The sequence below is a fragment of the Aulostomus chinensis genome, chromosome 10 (genome assembly GCF_037954235.1).
Source record: "Aulostomus chinensis isolate RoL2024-O1b breed Wild chromosome 10, RoL_Achi_v1.0, whole genome shotgun sequence".
NCBI classification, from domain to species: domain Eukaryota; kingdom Metazoa; phylum Chordata; class Actinopteri; order Syngnathiformes; family Aulostomidae; genus Aulostomus; species Aulostomus chinensis.
Genome location: NC_141329.1, coordinates 18,047,447 through 18,059,970, shown reverse-complemented (window position 1 = coordinate 18,059,970; position 12,524 = coordinate 18,047,447).

The window sequence follows — 12,524 nt, the reverse complement described above, 5'->3', positions numbered from 1 at the left end:
TTATGGTGAGGTTAAAAGAAAATACACCAGGATTTATTCCCCGGGCAACAAGAATGTTTGTGCAGAATTTCATGGAAAAAAATGTCCCACAGCCCTTGAGATGTCAGTCTGGACCATACTCACAGACAAGACACCGTGACAAGACATCGCCATGGTAAAAAAACAAAACAGAATTCTTTGACTACAGGTACTTACGCCAAGAAGAGGACAGGAGGGTTGAGGAAGTCCAGCCTGCTCACAATGACTGCAGAGTGTCTCTTCATGGTCCAAAAAGAACAAATAGGGCTCAACCTTTGCTTTATTTCACACTTTTCTTGGAACGTCTTTCTCCAAGCCACAGTAGGATTAGAAAGAACCGTTTCAAGGTCTCTGTAGGGGGAAAGACAACTTAATACTTCAGCCATATACTGTCACATACTGTCAGAGTGCAGCATATTCTCCTCCTATGGAAGATTAGCCATAATTTTTCCACACGTAATCCAACAAATGTCAAGCATGGGCCTTCAGCACACTTGCTCACACACGTGAAGCCAGAACCTCAAACGAATCTCAGACATTTCTTTTCTTCTCACTGAAGCATAAAATATTTTCAGATGGCCATGACAGCACTGTCTTTAAGCTTGTGTTTAGGAACAGAAATGTCTTGGTTGTAATTAGGATGAATAGATACATGTTGGTAAATGTCCCTACATCTTGCTAACAATGTGTAAAAACACATGGTTTTTTCTGGGGCTGCAGCTATTGATACTTTTAGTAATCAAGTAATCTATTGATTATTCTGGCAAGTAATCAAGTAATCAGGGAAGAAGTACTGCGCATTCTGCAATTTTTTGATTACGTTACTTTTGCTTTATTCAAGAGCAATGGTACCAAACAAGACAAGTCTCTTAAATGGAAAAGTATGGAATTCTAATGTAAAAGTACTGTGAAAAGTAACTTTACCTTGACTGTACATTTTTATTTTTTAATTTACTTTTTGCTGTAGTGACAATAGGGTCCTAGAGGGGATTGGTTCATCAACATGCAAATGTTTTTTCCCCTTATGAGTTTGCATGTCTGAATTCAGAAATCAAAAATTAAAATATATCTATATATATATAGATATGTATAGATATATAGATATATAGATATGGATATATAGATATATATCTATATATATATAGATTTATATATATATAGATTTATATATATATAGATTTATATAGATTTATATATAGATTTGTATATATTTATATATAGATTTATATAGATTTATATATATGTTTATATATATAGATTTATATATATAGATTTATATAGATTTATATATATATATATATTTATATTTATATATATAGAGAGAGATTTATATATAGATTTATATATATAGAGATTTATATATTTTGTACAACAAAAGCAATAAAAATGCTGATTTTGAAAAAAGGGAACAATTAAATGCAAGATTTTTAATAGTAATTGGGTATTTTTGCATTGTGGTGCTTTTCCTTAAGTAAAAGTGTGTGTGTGTGTGTACTGCATGTGTGTGTATGGAGGAACTGCATTGACGCAGAGGAGAGACGCTGCAGCCGTGTGATGATAAATTATATCAAATATTAAACTGAAACTTATCAATACTCTGGTCTGAAATCATTCAGCTGTTTAAGACCTAATTTCAGTGTCCTTTAACTGAGTCAAGGATTAATTTAGGAGGTCCAGCTGAAACCTGTCACAGCCAGAGACCACCGGAATGATGAAGATATAACATGATGATGTCATTAGGAGAGCTCACGACATTTTCATGGACAGGATCCAACATGCTCTCTTCACTCAGTTGCCATCAGGCAGACTTAAAAGAGAGCTTCTACCCACTGACCGCCAGCTGAATACGAGCTCTCATCCGCCACTCTTGACACGCCGTGTTCAATCTGTGACAGTATTTGTCTTTAATGTAATTATCAAATTACTGATGCTGCATTTATTTTCTGCATTGCATTGCATTTAAATTCTAAAATGATCCCATTTATTAACCAGCAAAGTAAAGGAATCCAGTCATATCAGTGATCGCCTGTCAAGTCAATGATATTCTGAGTTGACAGAATTTAAATACAAACATTCAGAAATGATCTCATTTGTTGACGTGCAAATATAAGGAATCCAGTAGTGTCAGTGATCTCTTCTCAAGTCAATGATATTCTGAGTTGATAGAACTGTAAATGCAAACATTCTGAAATGATCTCATTTATTGATGTGCAAAGATAAGGAATCCAGTCATGTCAGTGATCTCCTGTCAAGTCACTGATATTCTGAGATGACAGAACTGTAAATGCAAACATTCGGAAAATGATCCCATTTATTGACTAGCAAATTAAAGGAATCCAGTCATGTCAGTGATCTCCTGTCTAGTCACTGAAATTCAGAGTTGACAGAACTGTAAATGCAAAAATTCTGAAATGATCTCATTTATTGACGAGCAAAGAAAAGGAATCCAGTCATGTCAATGATCTCTTCTCAAGTCAATGATATTCTGAGTTGATAGAACTGTAAATGCAAACATTCTGAAATGATCTCATTTATTGATGAGCAAATTAAAGGAATCCAGTCATGTCAGTGATCTCCTGTCTAGTCACTGAAATTCAGAGTTGACAGAACTGTAAATGCAAAAATTCTGAAATGATCTCATTTATTGACGAGCAAAGAAAAGGAATCCAGTCATGTCAGTGATCTCCTGTCAAGTCACTGATATTCTGAGAAGACAGAACTGTAAATGCAAACATTCTGAAATGATCTCATTTATTGACGAGCAAAGAAAAAGAATCCAGTCATGTCAGTGATCTCCTGTCAAGTCACAGAAATTCCAAGTTGATAGAACATTAAATGCTACATTAACCCTTTCACCCTCAGCTCCTACTGTCTTTGAACTACTTCCAGCGTCAAATATTTTCAAAGAGACATCGCACAAAGATATAACCTGTCTTGGGTAAACCATAACTCTCTCTTTTAATAATCACTGACAGGCTATGGGAATAAGTATGGTTATGATAAACCAATGAAATGTTACCCATTTACTGAAAGAATTCAATTTACCTGTGCAGTTGTTCAGCACAGGCACCCCCGCGGCACATCATGGACGAATAGCTGGAGAGCCCCCACTCAGGAAACTGCAACGTTTCACCATGAAAATGAGAAATGATCTCCTTCATTTACTCCCTCAAAAATGCAATTCCTTCAGGTCACAGGTACTCTGAGTTGAAAGAACTGTAAATGCTGAAATTCTAAAATGATCCCATTTATTAACCAGCAAAGTAAAGGAATCCAGTCATATCAGTGATCTCCTGTCAAGTCAATGATATTCTGAGTTGACAGAATTGTAAATACAAACATTCTGAAATGATCCCACTTATTGACGAGCAAATAAAAGGAATCCAGTCATATCAGTGATCTCCTGTCAAGTCACAGAAAGTCCGAGTTGAAAGAACATTAAATGCTAAATTCTGAACATGATCTCACTTATTGACGAGCAAAGGAATCCAGTCATGTCAGTGATCTCCTGTCAAGTCACTGAAATTCAGAGTTGACAGAACTGTAAATGCGAAAATTCTGAAATGATCTCATTTATTGACGAGCAAAGAAAAGGAATCCAGTCATGTCAGTGATCTCCTGTCAAGTCACAGAAATTCCAAGTTGATAGAACATTAAATGCTACATTAACCCTTTCACCCTCAGCTCCTACTGTCAGTGAACTACTTCCAGCGTCAAATATTTTCAAAGAGACATCGCACAAACATATAACCTGTCTTGGGTAAACCATAACTCTCTCTTTTAATTATCACTGACAGGCTATGGGAATAAGTATGGTTATGATAAACCAATGAAATGTTACCCATTTACTGAAAGAATTCAATTTACCTGTGCAGTTGTTCAGCACAGGCACCCCCGCGGCACATCATGGACGAAAAGCAGGAGAGCCCCCACTCAGGAAACTGCAACGTTTCACCATGAAAATGAGAAATGATCTCCTTCATTTACTCCCTCAAAAATGCAATTCCTCCCGGTCACAGGTACTCTGAGTTGAAAGAACTGTAAATGCTGAAATTCTAAAATGATCCCATTTATTAACCAGCAAAGTAAAGGAATCCAGTCAAATCAGTGATCTCCTGTCAAGGCAATGATATTCTGAGTTGAATGAACTGTAAATGCAAACATTCTGAAATGATCTCATTTATTGACGAGCAAAGAAAAAGAATCCACTCATGTCAGTGATCTTCTGTCAATTCACAGGAATTCCGAGTTGACAGAACATTAAATGCTAACATTGTGAAAATGATCTCACTTATTGACTAGGAAAGGAATCCAGTCATATCAGTGATCTCCTGTCAAGTCACAGAAAGTCCGAGTTGAAAGAACATTAAATGCTAAATTCTGAACATGATCTCACTTATTGACGAGCAAAGGAATCCACTCATGTCAGTGATCTCCTGTCAAGTCACTGAAATTCAGAGTTGACAGAACTGTAAATGGTACTTTAACACTGTCACCCTCAGCTCCTACAATCATTGAACTACTTCCAGCGTCAAATATTTTCAAAGAGACATCGCACAATGAAATAACCGGTGTTGGGTAAACTATGACTCTCACTCTTTTAATAATCACTGAGAGGCTATGGGAAAAAGTATGGTTATGATAAACCAATGAAATGTAACGCATTTACTGAAAGAATTCAAATTACCTGTGCAGTTGTTCAGCAAAATAGCATAAATACCACCACAGACAAAGTCTCTGAATTTCAAGAGTATGTTCAACGAAATTTAGAGTATTTCACATTTCAGAACATAAAACACTGTAAGAATAATAATAAAGCCTAAAAAGAAAGAAGAGAACAAGGAATTTGTAGTCTTTCATAGTTGTTAATCTGTAGGAACCTCACTCGGCAGCCCTGGCACAGGCACCCACGCGGCACATCATGGACGAAAAGCAGGAGAGCCTCCACTCAGGAACCTGCAACGCATCCTCTGAACATCCTTCCTACCGCAGTCCCCCTCTCGTCCAGCAGGTGAAGGACAATCAGGCCAGCACCTCCCCTCTGATGACGGCAGGGTTGCTAGGCGAGTTAGCTGAGCAGGTGAGCGAGGCTACTTAGCTTGCCTCCAAATTGTAAAAACAAACAAGTTTTCAAAGTCAACACTCACGGATATTCTGAGTTGACAGAACTGTATATACAAACATTCGGAAATGATCTCATTTATTGACGAGCAAATGAAAGGAATCCAGTCATGTCAGTGGTCTCCTGTCAAGTCCCACAAATTCCGAGTTAACAGAACATTAAATGCTTACATTCTGAAAATGATCTCACTTATTGACTAGCAAAGGAATCCAGTCATGTCAGTGATCTCCTGTCAAGTCCCAGAAATTCCGAGTTAACAGAACATTAAATGCTAACATTGTGAAAATGATCTCACTTATTGACTAGGAAAGGAATCCAGTCATGTCAGTGATCTGCTGTCAAGTCACTGATATTCTGAGTTGACAGAACTGTAAAAGGAAACTTTCGGAAATAATCCCACTTATTGACGAGCAAATAAAAGGAATCCAGTCATATCAGTGATCTCCTGTCAAGTCACAGAAAGTCCGAGTTGAAAGAACATTAAATGCTAAATTCTGAACTTGATCTCACTTATTGACGAGCAAAGGAATCCACTCATGTCAGTGATCTCCTGTATGTAAAAACATAAAACAAACAAGTTTTTAAAGTCAACATTCACGGATATTCTGAGTTGACAGAACTGTAAATACAAACATTCGGAAATGATCTCATTTATTGACGAGCAAAGAAAAGAAATCCAGTCATGTCAGTGGTCTCCTGTCAAGTCACAGAAATTCAGAGTTGACAGAACATTAAATAATACCATTCTGAAAATGATCTCACTTATTGACTAGCAAATAAAAGGAATCCAGTCATGTCAGTGATCTCCTGTCAAGTCACAGAAATTCCGAGTTAACAGAACATTAAATGCTTACTTTCTGAAAATGATATCACTTATTGACTAGCAAATGAAAGGAATCCAGTCATGTCAGTGATCTCCTGTCAGAGTCACTGATATTCCGAGTTGACAGAACATTAAATGCTCACATTCTGAAAATGATCTCACTTATTGACTAGGAAAGGAATCCAGTCATGTCAGTGATCTCCTGTCAAGTCACTGATATTCCGAGTTGACAGAACATTAAAAACTCACATTCTGAAAATGATCTCACTTATTGACTAGCAAAGGAATCCAGTCATGTCAGTGATCTCCTGTCAAGTCAATGATATTCTGAGTTGACAGAACTGTAAATGGAAATATTCTGAAATGATCCCAGTTATTGACGAGCAAATAAAAGAAATCCAGTCATGTCAGTGATCTCCTGTCAAGTCACAGAAATTCCAAGTTGATAGAACATTAAATGCTACATTAACCCTTTCACCCTCAGCTCCTACGATCATTGAACTACTTCCAGCGTCAAATATTTTCAAAGAGACATCGCACAATGAAATAACCTGTCTTGGGTAAACTATGACTCTCACTCTTTTAATAATCACTTAGAGGCTATGGGAATAAGTATGGTTATGATAAACCAATGAATGTTACCCATTTACTGAAAGAATTCCAATTTACCTGTGCAGTTTTTCAGCAAAATAACAGAAATACCACCGCAAACACAGTCTCTGAATTTCAAGAGTGTGTTCAATGAAATATCAGGTATTTCACATTTCAGAAATTAAAACACTGTACGAATAATAATAAAGCCTAAAAAGAAAGAAGAGAACAAGGAATTTGTAGTCTTTCATCTTTATTAATCTGTAGGAACCTCACTCGGCAGCCCTGGCACAGGCACCCCCGCGGCACATCATGGACGAATAGCAGGAGAGGCCCCACTCTGCACACAGCAGGCCACACTCAGGATCCTGCAACGCATCCGCTTAACCTCCTTCCTACCGCAGTCCCCCTCTCGTCCAGAAGGTGAAGGACAATCAGGCAAGCGCCTCCCCTCTGACGACGGCAGGGTTGCTAGGCTAGTTAGCTGAGCAGGCGAGCGAGGCCACTTAGCTCTCCTCCAAGTTGTAAAAACAAAAAACAAAAGAGTTTTCATACTCACACTCACGGAAGTAAAGACTCCCTGGTTCTCACGTTAAAGTGCGCTGAATCAGCACTGTCTTTAGTTCCACATAAAATAATAAAAAACTTTTTTTTTTTTACTGAAATTACCATTGGAAGGACCGCTCTGCCTCGCGACATGAAGCGTGTCCATCCACTTGTGCCTGACAGTCCTCTTTTCCGCACTACGCTGAAAAAACAAATCAGGTCAAAAGGAAGTCAATACCCTCGCAGGTTATGAACACTTGAAAGCCAATGTCATTATTATCATACTTCTGGGGGCGAAAACAAGCCTTAAAATGTATTAGAAAGTATGCATAATGAAAGGAAAAATAATAATGTTGAACATTTAACATCTTAATGGACAAACGTTTGAAGAACACAAATTAACATCACCTCAGTACCAGTTATGCATCTTTAGACCTGCAATGTTTTACCATGAAAATGAGAAATGATCTCCTTCATTTACTCCCTCAAAAATGCAATTCCTTCAGGTCACAGGTACTCTGAGTTGAAAGAACTGTAAATGCTGAAATTCTAAAATGATCCCATTTATTAACCAGCAAAGTAAAGGAATCCAGTCATGTCAGTGATCTCCTGTCAAGTCAATGATATTCTGAGTTGACAGAACTGTAAATGCAAACATTCTGAAATTATCTCATTTATTGACGAGCAAAGAAAAGGAATCCAGTCATGTCAGTGATCTTCTGTCAAGTCAGAGAAATTCCGAGTTGACAGAACATTAAATGCTAAATTCTGAAATGATACCATTTATTAACCAGCAAAGTAAAGGAATCCAGTCATGTCAGTGATCTCCTGTCAAGTCAATGATATTCTGAGTTGACAGAACTGTAAATGCAAACATTCTGAAATTATCTCATTTATTGACGAGCAAATAAAAGGAATCCAGTCATGTCAGTGATCTCCTGTCCAGTCAGAGAAATTCCGAGTTGACAGAACATTAAACGCCACCATTCTGAAATAATCCTATTTATTGACTAGCAAAGGGATTCAGCCATGTCAATGATCTCCTGTCAAGTCACTGATATTCTGAGTTGACAGAACTGTAAATGGAAACATTCTGAAAATGATTTCTTATTGACTAGCAAAGGAATCCATTCATGTCAGTGATCTCCTGTCAAGTCACTGAAGTTCAAAGTTGACAGAACTGTCAAACATTCGGAAATGATCTCATTTATTGACGTGCAAAGATAAGGAATCCAGTCATGTCAGTGATCTCTTCTCAAGTCAATGATATTCTGAGTTGATAGAATTGTAAATGCAAACATTCTGAAATGATCTCATTTATTGACGAGAAAAGAAAAAGAATCCAGTCATGTCAGTGATCTCCTGTCAAGTCACAGAAATTCCAAGTTGATAGAACATTAAATGCTACATTAACCCTTTCACCCTCAGCTCCTACTATCATTGAACTACTTCCAGCGTCAAATATTTTCAAAGAGACATCGCACAAAGAAATAACCTGTCTTGGGTAAACTATGACTCTCACTCTTTTAATAATCACTGAGAGGCTATGGGAATAAGTATGGTTATGATAAACCAATGAAATGTTCCCCATTTACTGAAAGAATTCAATTTACCTGTGCAGTTGTTCAGCAAAATAGCACAAATACCACCACGAACACAGTCTCTGAATTTCAAGAGTGTGTTCAATGAAATTTCAGGTATTTCACATTTCAGAAATTTAAACACTGTACGAATAATAATAAAGCCTAAAAAGGAAGAAGAGAACAAGGAATTTGTAGTCTTTCATCTTTATTAATCTGGAGGAACCTCACTCGGCAGCCCTGGCACAGGCACCCCCGCGAAACATCATGGACGAATAGCAGGAGAGGCCCCACTCTGCACACAGCAGACCACACTCAGGAACCTGCAACGTTTCACCATGAAAATGAGAAATGATCTCCTTCATTTACTCCCTCAAAAATGCAATTCCTCCAGGTCACAGGTACTCTGAGTTGAAAGAACTGTAAATGCTGAAATTCTAAAATGATCCCATTTATTAACCAGCAAAGTAAAGGAATCCAGTCATGTCAGTGATCTCCTGTCAAGTCAATGATATTCTGAGTTGTCAGAACTGTAAATGGAAACATTCTGAAATGATCCCACTTATTGACGAGCAAATGAAAGGAATCCAGTCATGTCAGTGATCTCCTGTCAAGTCACAGAAATTCCGAGTTGAAAGAACATTAAATGCTAAATTAACCCTTTCACCCTCAGCTCCTACTATCATTGAACTACTTACAGCGTCAAATATTTTCAAAGAGACATCGCACAATGAAATAACCTGTCTTGGGTAAACTATGACTCTCACTCTTTGAATAATCACTGAGAGGCTATGGGAATAAGTATGGTTATGATAAACCAATGAATTGTTACCCATTTACTGAAAGAATTCAATTTACCTGTGCAGTTGTTCACCAAAATAGCATAAATACCACCACAGACAAAGTCTCTGAATTTCAAGAGTGTGTTCAATGAAATTTAGAGTATTTCACATTTCAGAACATAAAACACTGTATGAATAATAATAAAGCCTAAAAAGAAAGAAGAGAACAAGGAATTTGTAGTCTTTCATCTTTGTTAATCTGTAGGAACCTCACTCGGCAGCCCTGGCATAGGCACCCCCGCGGCACATCATGGACGAATAGCAGGAGAGCCCCCACTCAGGAACCTGCAACGCATCCGCTGAACCTCCTTCCTACCGCAGTCCCCCACTCGTCCAGCAGGTGAAGGAAAATCAGGCCAGCACCTCTTCTCTGACGACGGCAGGGTTGCAAGGCTAGTTAGCTCACCAGGTGAGCGAGGCTACTTAGCTTGCCTCCAAGTTGTAAAAACAAACAAGTTTTCAAAGTCAACACTCACGGATATTCTGAGTTGACAGAACTGTAAATACAAACATTCGGAAATGATCTCATTTATTGACGAGCAAAGAAAAGAAATCCAGTCATGTCAGTGGTCTCCTGTCAAGTCACAGAAATTCAGAGTTGAAAGAACATTAAATGCTACCATTCTGAAAATGATCTCACTTATTGACTAGCAAATAAAAGGAATCCAGTCATGTCAGTGATCTGTCAAGTCCCAGAAATTCCGAGTTAATAGAACATTAAATGCTTACTTTCTGAAAATGATCTCACTTATTGACTAGCAAATGAAAGGAATCCAGTCATGTTAGTGATCTCCTGTCAAGTCCCAGAAATTCAGAGTTAACAGAACATTAAATGCTTACATTCTGAAAATGATCTCACTTATTGACTAGCAAAGGAATCCAGTCATGTCAGTGATCTCCTGTCAAGTCACTGATATTCCAAGTTGACAGAACTTTAAATGCTCACATTCTGAAAATGATCTCACTTATTGACTAGCAAAGGGATCCAGTCATGTCAGTGATCTCCTGTCAAGTCACTGATATTCTCAGTTGACACAACTGTAATTTGAAATATTCTGAAATGATCCCAGTTATTGACGAGCAAATAAAAGGAATCCAGTCATGTCAGTTATCTCCTGTCAAGTCAAAGAAATTCCAAGTTGATAGAATATGAAATGCTAAATTAACCCTTTCACCCTCAGCTCCTACTATCATTGAACTACTTCCAGCGTCAAATATTTTCAAAAAAACATCGCACAATGAAATAACCTGTCTTGGGTAAACTATGACTCTCACTCTTTGAATAATCACTGAGAGGCTATGGGAATAAGTATGGTTATGATAAACCAATGAAATGTTACCCATTTACTGAAAGAATTCAATTTACCTGTGCAGTTGTTCAGCAAAATAGCATATATACCACCGCAAACAAAGTCTCTGAATTTCAAGAGTGTGTTCAATGAAATTTCAGGTATTTGACATTTCAGAACATAAAACACTGTACGAATCATCATAAAGCCTAAAAAGAAAGAAGAGAACAAGTAATTTGTAATCTTTCATCTTTATTAATCTGTAGGAACCTCACTCGGCAGCCGTGGCACAGGCACCCCCGCGGAACATCATGGACGAATAGCAGGAAAGCCCCCATTCAGGAAACTGCAACGCATCCGCTGAACCTCCTTCCTCTCGCAGTCTCCCTCTCGTCCAGCAGGTGAAGGACAATCAGGCCAGGGCCTCCCCTCTGACGACGGCAGGGTTGCTAGGCTAGTTAGCCGAGCAGGCGAGCGAGGCTACTTAGCTTGCCTCCATGTTGTAAAAACATAAAACAAAAAAGTTTTAAAAGTCAACACTCACGGAAGAAAAGACTCCCTGGTTCTCACGTTAAAGTGCGCTGGCTCAGCACTGTCTTTAGTTCCACATAAAGGAATAAAAAACATTTTCTTTTTTACTGAAATTACCATTGGAAGGACCGCTCTGCCTCGCGACATGAAGCGTGTCCATCCACTTGTGCCTGACAGTCCTCTTTTCCGCACTACGCTGAAAAAACAAATAAGGTCAAACGGAAGTCAATACCCTCGCAGGTTATGAACACTTGAAAACCAATGTCATTATTATCATACTTCTGGGGGCGAAAACAAGCCTTAAAATGTATTAGAAAGTATGCATAATGAAAGGAAAAATAATAATGTTGAACATTTAACATCTTAATGGACAAACGTTTGAAGAACACAAATTAACATCACCTCAGTACCAGTTATGCATCTTTAGACCTGAAATGTTTTACCATGAAAATGAGAAATGATCTCCTTCATTTACTCCCTCAAAAATGCAATTCCTTCAGGTCACAGGTACTCTGAGTTGAAAGAACTGTAAATGCTGAAATTCTAAAATGATCCCATTTATTAAAAAGCAAAGTAAAGGAATCCAGTCATGTCAGTGATCTCCTGTCAAGTCACAGAAATTCTGAGTTGACATAACATTAAATGCTACCATTCTGAAAATGATCTCAATTTTTGACTAGCAAAGGAATCCAGTCATGTTAGTGATCTCCTGTCAAGTCACAGAAATTCCGAGTTGAAAGAACATTAAATGCTACCATTCTGAAAATGATCTCACGTATTGACTAGCAAAGGAATCCAGTCATGTCAGTGATCTCCTGTCAAGTCACAGAAATTCCGAGTTAACAGAACATGAAATGCTTACATTCTGAAATGATCCCACTTATTGTCGATCAAATAAAAGGAATCCAGTCATGTCAGTGATCTCCTCTCAAGTAATAGAAATTCCGAGTTGACAGAACATTAAATGCGAAATTCTGAAATAATTCCATTTATTGACAAGCAAATTAAAGGAATCCAGTCATGTCAATGATCTCCTGTCAAGTCACTGATATTCTGAGTTGACAGAACTGTAAATACAAACATTCGGAAATGATCTCATTCATTGACGAGCAAAGATAAGGAATCCAGTCATGTCAGTGATCTCTTCTCAAGTCAATGATATTTTCAGTTGATAGAACTGTA